Source organism: Osmerus mordax, chromosome 2 (assembly GCF_038355195.1).
Source record: "Osmerus mordax isolate fOsmMor3 chromosome 2, fOsmMor3.pri, whole genome shotgun sequence".
NCBI classification, from domain to species: domain Eukaryota; kingdom Metazoa; phylum Chordata; class Actinopteri; order Osmeriformes; family Osmeridae; genus Osmerus; species Osmerus mordax.
Window position 1 is genome coordinate 20,216,059 of NC_090051.1, and position 10,201 is coordinate 20,226,259.

Consider the following 10,201-nt stretch of genomic DNA (forward strand, 5'->3'; position numbering starts at 1 on the left):
TTCTCTTCTCTCCTCTCCTCTCCTCTCCTCTCCTCGCCTCGCCTTGCCTCTCCTCTCCTCTCCTCTCCTCTCCTCGCCTCTTCTCTTCTCTCCTTGCCTCGCCTCTTCTCTCCTCTCATCTCTTCTCCTCTCCTCTTCTCTTCCCTTTTCTTCTCCCTCACCATTATGTAATCTGCTGATTTCCCATCCGACCATGCTAAAAGGTAAGTGTGTCTGGCAGAGAAAGTGAAAGAGAGAAATAAATAAAAGGAGAGAAAGAAAGACAGATAAGTAAAATACTTAAAAAAGTCAAATACACAATCCAATAAAATACAGTTTTTCACAATTGTTACGTAAACACACGTTTTTCAAAACAATAACGGTTTTCTCAAAACTGCACACACAAAACTGAAAACCTCACACACAAAATGTTACTGTAAAGAGAAACAGTTTTGAGTGAGAGGGAGCTAGGCTATGTGTACACCAGGAAGGTCTCCCCTGAGATCACTGACCTGGAAGAGAACAAAGACTGATAGGTATTCGAGAGGTATTCCATTATACAAACTTTCCATCCTTACAGTGACACAGAAAGCTGCAATTATCTTTTGACATCCATAAGGGGGAAAAAAAGAGTGAAAGAGAGAGAGAGAGAGAGGGAGAGAGAGAGAGAGAGAGAGGGAGGGAGAGAGAGAGAGAGAGAGAGAATGAGAGAGAGAGAGAGAGAGAGAGAGAGAGGGAGAGAGAGAGAGAGAGAGAGAGAGAGAGAGAGAGAGAGAGAGAGAGAGAGAGAGAGAGAGAGAGAGAGAGAGAGAGAGAAAGAGAGAGAGAGAATGAGAAAGATGCAGTCATAACCACACAGAGCAGGCTGGTTGTCCAGTAAGAAGTGTCCCTGTTATAAATCACCAGAAGCCATGAATCATTTCACCATCCGCCTGGTTATATTGCTTTTCATTGGGGACAGGCAGACACCATCAGTCTCTCTCTCTGCTTTCTCCTTCACTCCATCCATCACATTCATTTCTCTGCATCCATCAATCACTGTCACCAGCAGCACGTCTATCTGTCTTAAGATTCCCTCTTTGTAGACTCTCTCTCTCTGTCTTTTATTCTCTATTTCTCTGTCTCTCCTCTTTTTCTGTCTCTCTCTCTCTCAGTGTCAAATCCCCCTGCCCAGTGTTACTATTACATTACATTATATTTAGTCATTTAGCAGACGCTCTTATCCAGAGCGACTTACAATAAGTACAGGGACATTTTCCCCGGGGCAAGTAGGGTGAAGTGCCTTGCCCAAGGACACAACGTCAGTTGGCACGGCGGTGAATCGAACCAGAATCGAACCAGCAACCTTCTGATTACTAGCCCGATTCCCTAACCGCTCAGCCACCTGACTCCCACTAAATACTATGTGTTGATAGTGACTGTGGCTGTGGGTAATACACAATACACCATTTCAGCCATGACAAGAGTGTGTGCACAGTGTGTGTCTGCCCCTTCCTGTGTGTTCAGACGTGCAGGCCAGAGCCCGGAGCTGTCTGCTGTCTGCATCTCCACAGGACATGCCTGTGACGTGACCCTCCCTCTCCCCCTCTCTGTCACTCTCTCACTCCTCCTGACTGTCAACACACTCCAGAATCTCTCTATCCCCGCTCGCAAACACACACACACACACACACACACACACACACACACACACACACACACTGAAATCCATTATTCAATGACAACTTCCACCCCCCCCCCCCCTTTCCCAAAACAGCGGGCACAGTCTCTGGTAACGTCTTCCATTTCTCTCATACCCTATCCCTTCTGCTTTCCTTTGTGGCTCTTTTTCAGAGCAGACAAGATATATGTCTCTCATTGGTTTACGGGGAAACAGGAAGTCACACAGCAGGAAATGCCTTTGCAGATGACAAATAGAAAACAGCAATGACGAGGTAGCACACTGACACACATACACACACACACAACCACACACACATGCACAACCACATACATACACACTGACACACATACACACACACACAACCACACACACATGCACAACCACATACATACACACTGGCACACAAACGGTAAACAGCATGATTTGTTCTTGAAAGTTTTACAACAAGAAGCCTACAGAGCAGAGAGATAAAGGTGACGCCTGATTCAGGGGGCCATCGAGGGTATGGCTGCAGATGACATACGGCCCAAAATGTCACGTGTAAAAACTGTTTCCTGTTACGTAAATTCCGTTTCTTCTCTTTCTGCTCTGCTCCTCTCATCCTCATGTCTCTAAGAGAGAGAGAGAGAAACAAAGAGAGAGAAAGAGGGAGAGATAGTGAGAGAGAGATGGAGTGAAAGAGGGAGAGATCGATAAATGCATACAGGAGAGATAAATAGGGAGACAGATAGATAGATAGATAGTGACAGAGAGAGAGAGAGAGAGTGAGAGAGATTGAGAGAGAAGGACAGCATCAAACATCATTCTGCTCCTCACAGCTCCTCATTGACTCACAGCTCAGCTCCCTCCCAGAGGAAGCCCTGCAGGGAGGGGGAGAAAACCCCTCTAGGATCTACTCAGCACTTAAGAGTTGGTGTGAGTCTGTGTGGATGTGCGTGTTTGTCTGTGTGTGGGAGTTTTTGAAGGTTTAGAGCTTTCTGAGTGAAAATTTGTGACTAGAGTTTCTTAATACATTCAAGGTGTGCCCTTGTCAAACATACATTCTATCTTGTTTCCTCAGAAAGCTGCTTGAAGTTTCTGATATAGATATTGTGTGTGTGTGTGTATGTGGGTGTCTCTGAAAACCACCAAAAAACAGAAGCAATTCGTTCAACTCTACAAAAGAGACTCTAAGAATAAAGAAGTCAGCCCTATTAGGTTGGGCTACATGAAACACAGAGGCTTATTTTGTTGATAGCTCACCTCTGTCAGTAGGTTGTTGGGAGGGTTAGGAGACCTTTCGAATCAGGAGTCATCTGGTTCACAAGAGAACATCTGGTCATTTATTTGTGAGAGGTAAACAAGCAGACAGAAACACTGACACACACACACACTCCCACACATAAACACACACTCTCACACACATAAACACACCCACATTTAGTCATTTAGCAGACGCTCTTATCCAGAGCGACTTACAGTAAGTACAGGGACATCCCCCCGAGGCAAGTAGGATGAAGTGCCTTGCCCAAGGACACAACGTCATTTTGCACGGCCGGGGAATCGAACCAGAAACCTTCTGATTCCCTAACCGCTCAGCCACCTGACCCCCCAGACACAGACACATACATAATCTCTTTCACACCCACCCACACATCCACCCACACATCCACACACACAGACACACACACACACACACAGACACACACCCAAAGTTTGTGTCCGAACAGCATAAAGGTTAATCATTTATGTGGATTTGTGTTAATGTGATATTTGCTTCCTCAATGTGACAAAGACTCCTATTCACAGTCACAACAAAACAGCTCACACACACCCACACACACGTACACACAGACACACAGACACACACACACACCCACAGACACATACATACAAGGGGAAACATTGCTGATCCAAGAAGGTGCTTACAGCATAGCCAACAACAATCACTACAGCCTTCAATGTTCCTCCCCCAGCCCCAGCCCCCCAGCCCCAGCCCCAACCCCCAGCCCCAGCCCCAGCCCCCAGCCCCAGCCGCCAGCCCCAACCCCAACCCCAGCCCAGACCCCAGCCCTAACCCCCAGCCCCAGCCCTAACCCCCAGCCCCAGCCCCCAGCCCCAGCCTCAGCCTCCAGCCCTTTCTCCTCAGTGGTCCACCCAGGCATGGGGTGTCTGTCTAAATGTTATCTCAAGAACTGCCAGTCTTTTAGGGGCATCATGCCAGGTTCACACTCTGGCTGAAAGCCCTGAATTGTTCCCTACCATCCATCACACTTGGATAAGCACACAGAAAGACCCGGCCATCTCTCTCTCTCTCTCTCTCTCTCTCCCATCTATCTCTCTCTCTCCCATCTGTATGTCTCTCTCTCTCTCCCATCTCTCTCTTTCTCTCTCTCTCTCTTTCTCTCCCATCTCTCTCTCTCTTTCTCTCTCCCTTCGCTCTCTCTTTCTCAGCTATATCCCTTTCCCCACTTTCACTCCCATCTCTCTCTCCTCGCCCCCTCTTTTTCTACCCCATTTCTCTCTCTCTCCCATCTTTCTCTCCCCCCCCCCCCCCCTCTTTCTTTGTTCGTCTCTCTCCAGCAGTCATAATGGTTGCTGGCGGGCAGAGAGACACTAACAGGAACCCCTCGCGGTGTATCATGGGTAAAAATAAGGGTGGAGGTCTTTATGTTTGTCTGTACGTGTGTGTGTCACTGCGTATGTGTGTGTGTGCTTGCAGGTCAAGTCAGAGTCATGGAAACAGGTACGTATGGCTGTCATTCATTCCAACCTCTGGACTCCAGCGCTGATAGAGTGTCTGACACAGTTGAAAAGGTGAACCTTCACAGAGACGTGAGGATCAAGAGCTGGCGCAGACGACCTCGTCGTAGAAGGAGGGCTTGGGGGAGGCTCGACCTCTTCAGGTTCCGCGGGAGGGGGGCAGAACCAGCGTGCGTTCAAAGGCAGGCTGCATCTCTGATGAGCACACTGAGGTCACAGAAAGGATCAGGGCAAGGGATCTTCGTAAAGAAACAGGGTTTATTGTGTAAGCTCTGGTAAATCCATAGATTGAAGTACTGAGCAGAGAACATCCCTACCCTCCAGGGAGACGTTTGCCTTTCTCATTCCGTGCTCTTTCTTTTCAAACTTGTTTTTTTAAATGCGTTTTAAACCGTGTTACTAAATCAGTCAAGGGGAGGAGAAAAATAACCACCTTAATTTTCAACAGAAAATATGAAAGTATCTCTCCATCTGCCAAGGTCTACAGTGGGAATACAAAGTATTCAACAGTACATTCTATTTTAAAGCTGTTATAGTTCTTCATGTGCATAGACATGCTGTTCAAAATGCCTGGTTCCTGTGACATTTCCGTCTACAAGATTCTAGCTGAATTAGCAGAAACCTGGCTACACGCAGAGTAAGGCTGGAAGGTGGTTGAGGATGTGAATGAGTATGTGTGTGTGTGTGCATGTGTGTGTGTGTGTGAGAGACGAAAGTCATCCTCTGATGCTTCAGGGAGCAATATGAATGGTATGACTAATGGTCTGGTTATGCATTTTTCATGTGTGTATGTGTGTGTGGGGTGCCTTGGTGTGTGTATGTGTGTAATGTGTGTATGTGCGTGTCTCTGCATACACTTCAACAGTAGGGAGCATTCAGCAGGCACATGAGTCCCATGACACACCAGGGTCTATTGGAACTGTTATATAGTGAAAAGGAAGTACTAGATTGATTGTAAATGCTGAATACAACCATTCTATTCTTCTGATAATGACTCTGCAACATACTGAATTCGGCAACCACTCTCATGCTGTCAATGTTTCTCAGTAGAGCTATTTTGGAAAAGTAAGCTAAGTACAAGCTTACAAGATGAAAACAATGGCCAAGAATGCCTTTGTGAATTCCAGACCCAGATTTGACTCTGACAGAAATAGGCAATGTATTCGGATTTACAGACAGTCTTTAAATGTACTGGATAAGAATGGACTCCCTTTCTCTTCAGAGAACTAACTAAACTAACTAAACATATCCCTGTCCTAACTGTAACATGATATATTGCCACCCTAAACAAATATATGACTTAATATATGGCCCCCAAATAAACATGTGACTTCTTCTAAAAATGTCCTTGGGCTCCTCGTCTCTAATCCTTCCAGACTATTCCAGTGGCTGTCGGCTGCTTGGGTCAGCAGTGTGCCTCATTACCTCATTGGTCCTGTCTGGAAGCCAGAGCTGGTGGTCAGGACGGAGAAGGGCACTACTGTCCAATCACACACTTCTCCCAACCCAACAGTACACACTCACACGTTTGTGCACACACACACATGTGAGGTCATGTGTTCATCTAGCAGACGCGTTTATTCAAAGCAATGGACAGAGGGGTATTTGAACCTGAAAACCTGAACCTGCGACCTCTTGTTCTTGAGAGAGAGAGAGAGAGAGAGAGAGAGAGAGAGAGAGAGAGAGAGAGAGAGAGAGAGAGAGAGAGAGAGAGAGAGAGAGAGAGAGAGAGAGAGAGAGAGAGAGAAAGAAAGAAAGAATAAGAGAGAAAGAGAGACAGCAGTCCTGGCTTTATCTGCATGTGTTGAGCATGCATGATCTCACATGTTTACCCTTTCTTGTGTTCCAGGAGAAGTGAAATTCTACAGTGTGTTCACTGATCATGGATGGTTTCCAACAGTACTCAGTCTCTAACTTATCTTTAGTAACTTTAATTTCTCTGGGGAATTAGAACCATTTCAGTTTCAATAATCAGTTCCATTCTCAGAAGCTAGTTTTCAAAATGCTGCCTGCTGTTCACAAGCGCTCTGCTAATGAGGCCTGTTGTATTTGCGTCCTGCAGGGGCAGATAAGCTCAGAGTGAACCAGGCATGACGAGTGGCCCTGCGCTCAACGGCGAGAGACCTGCCAGGCATGACGAGTTGCACAAAGAAAACACATCTTCTTTGGAGCTGGAGCTAAAAATGCTCACCCTCTTTTATAGCGGTTAATTGTACCCAACTGAAACACAGCCTGCCAGCGTAGATATATAATGCGTGTCTCCATGCAACGAGCACAGAAGGATCCAAAGAAGAAAACATAAAAGATTCAGATAGACCTGTGAGGCAGCAAAACAACAAAGTTCTGCTGTGAACCGCTCTTTGATGTAAAGCTGCATTGTTGAACCGGGAGGAAAGATGGCCAGTCCCCAGTCAGTCACATCTATCCTGTATGAGGTGGAGGGGGGAGAAGAAACAGGGGAGGGAGAGAGAGGGAGGGAGAGAGAGAGATATAGGGAGAGGAGAGAGAGAGAGAGAGAGAGAGAGAGAGAGAGAGAGAGAGAGAGAGAGAGAGAGAGAGAGAGAGAGAGAGAGAGAGAGAGAGAGAGAGAGAGAAAGAGGGGGGGAGTGAGGAAGGGAGGGAGAGAGAGAGAGAGAGAGAGAGAGAGAGAGAGAGAGAGAGAGAGAGAGAGAGAGAGAGAGAGAGAGAGAGAGAGGGAGGGGGGGGAGAGAGGGAGGGAGGGAATGGAAAGTGAGAAATCAGGGCTTAATGTGCTCCACACACTGTAATCCTCTGAGGATGGCTTTGCAACCAGTTAGTGCCAAACACATGGTGGAGCAGAAACGACCAGAACAACAGATGAAAAGGAGAAGGGTCTCAGAGGAGGGGATGATGCGAGGAAGACAGAGAAAGAAGTGGAGCTGGCTGAGAGGGTGTGAAATAGAAAGAGAGAGAGAGAGAGAGAGAGAGAGAGAGGAGGAGGAAAAGGAGGAGGACAAGGGAAGAAAACCGCGTCCACCTAATGTTGCTTCTTAAAACAATGATAAAAGCTTGAGGCAATTCCACTGGCATTCAGGAAGACTTTCGGCAACAACAAAAAATCTTCTTCTTACAAAATATTGAACCTGACTTGGAGGAAACTGATTCATGCCGTCTAGAGGCTTGTTGGAGGTTGTATAACGTGAAGCCACAAAACATGTCAAAGATTGCATCGGTCTTAACTAGATGTCTCAGGATAAAATGCACCTGGAATGATTACACAGCAGTCAGTTTGTGTTCATGAGGTGCTTCCATAGCCTTGCTAACCCAGACTTATAAACACAGTACACACACACAATCCACACACACAGGTCCTCAGAGCCTGCCTAAGGCTCAAACTAGACTCTGTAATTAAGAATGTACAGCCAGAGGTAATAAGTGGCATACAATGATGATATAATATTGTTTCAACAGCAACAGATGTAGAGTCTACACATAAGCAAGGATCGGTGATGACAGTTCAGAGAGAGGGCGAAAAGAGGAACATAGAGAGATATAGTTTTTATGTTACATTGCTGAGGATATAGAATATATTTGTTGGAAGAGGAAGCAAAGATTGCGTCCTTCTGGGTAGCGTGGTCATATTATTGATTCTGTGGATGTCTGCGTGGGTGGTTTCCTGGCCTATTTGGCATTTCAATTGTTGTAAAGGGTCTAACTTATCCATGTACATGCATTTGTAACGAGTACAGTAGGCTACATTACTGTAACTTGGATTGTCAGTGTATATGCTGGTCTGTGTAATGCTGTTGGTGTGTGTGTGTGTGTCCGTCAGTGCGTGGTACTCTCTCACTGCATGTTTGTGTGTATTTCTGAGGTGTGTGTCTCGTGTGTGCCTAAAAGCAAGAGAGATACAAATTTACTGGCATCACGTTTGGCTAGCACACAGAACCACTGATCACACACAGACCTGTCCGTCAAAGCGCTCCGTTGTCATGGAAACAACCCACTTCGCAGCTAGCGCCTGGCGGGCGCTGCGCTGTCGCTAATGGAGGAGCTTCGCCTGGGGAAGGTGTCGCGCTCAAATGTGACCCCCTCATCCCTGTCTCCTCCAGTTAGTAGGAGTGAAAATGAGGGGTATAGGATGAGGCAGACTGGGCCTGAGAAAACAAGCAGAGACACGCAGGAAACAAAATACACTGTTTTTTTTGGTTTGTGTCGCAAGAGAGAACACGAAACGGGTGAGTATTGAGCAGGTTAAGCGACTTTAATGTTAAATTCTCCAGCCAACACACAATGCTGACACAGGGAGTTAACGCAAACAGATAGGCCTATGTCTCATAACCTGTTATCTGGAATACCCCCCTGGTCTATGGTGCTAAGTCTAAAGTCTGAGGCTATTTTTGTCCTTTTACTGTAAACTTGATTGTGCCATAGACTCGACCAGTTTATGACACATCATATACACTTTGCAAATGCTGGGGCTATATACACAGTCTGGAACGATGCACAGAGTGTATCAGACACACATTACATACAGCTTACATCAGCCGTCAGATCATGGGCGGCTTACTCAGCAGGAAGCTCAGCACACATCATCTGATCCAGTCTGAATTACAGTAAACCAAAATGACAATGAATTCTGTTGTTTCTGTGGTCAGACCACTGTCAGGAGGAATACTTCAAATTCTGACTGACTGTATGAATGAATGAATGAATGAGAAAAGTAGCTAGAGCAAATAATGAGAGCACCGTGATAGGTAAAAGATAAAGGTATTGTGAAAGGAATGGACAAATCATAAAAGAGTAGACAGACAGACAGAGAGAGAGAGAGAGAGAGAGAGAGAGAGAGAGAGAGAGAGAGAGAGAGAGAGAGAGAGGAGATAAGATAAGATAAGAAGAAAGGAGATAAGGAGGGAGAATGAGACTATGTGAGGAAGGAACTGAAGAAGCAACTGGGGGTTCAGATGAACTGTGTCCAAACTGATAACAGGATGCAGGGAATGGGAGAAGAGAAGAACGGAACAATGGAAAGGAAGTGAAACTGAAAACAAGAAAGGAAAAATGGTCGGACAGAGGGCATGGCAAAGCCAGGAGCCATGTGATTGCGACCATGTGTGTGTGTGTGTGTGTGCTCGAGTGATTCCAACTGCAAGGAAACACACAACATAGCATGTGTGTGTTTGTGTGAGTGAGTGTGTACTGTGAGATTTATCACAGCTTGGCACCTAAGGGCCTCTGGTGACCCATGGTGATGATAGGGGTGTGTTCATCCTTCATCATTAACACTACACCATTCCTCTCCACCTGTACACCTCTCTCTCTCTCTCTCTCTCTCTCTCTCTGTCTCTCTCTCTCTCTCTCTCTCTCTCCCTCTTTTCTTTCTGGACCCTGCTCCCTCTGTCTCTCGTTCTCTCTTCCTTTCCCCTTTCTCCATCTCGCTCGCTCTCCTTTTCGGTGTTTGTGCCCTTTATCTACATGATCACTGTCTTTCTTTCTCCTCTTTTCTTCTCTTCCTCCCTCTCTGCCCCCCCCCCCTCCTGTCCCAGATAAACAGCAGGACTAATCACTCTGCAGATCCACGAGCCTGTACAGCACCACCTATTCCCCAACCTCACAGGTATTGAGGGAAGGCTTTATCCAACACAGTATGGGGGAATACTCAGGAAGACTAGTTGTTAGTCGAATGGCATACAAACCCCACTTGCTCCACTTCATCATGGATGGCTAGGACCTGTGCTAGCAGAGAGAGGCTGGACTGCACACAGAGCCGAGAGGTGGGAAGTCTGATTAGCACCTAGCGAAGCTGGAGAAGGTCACTGTTCATCCACCTCTGCTCATTATCAATAACTGTGGGGA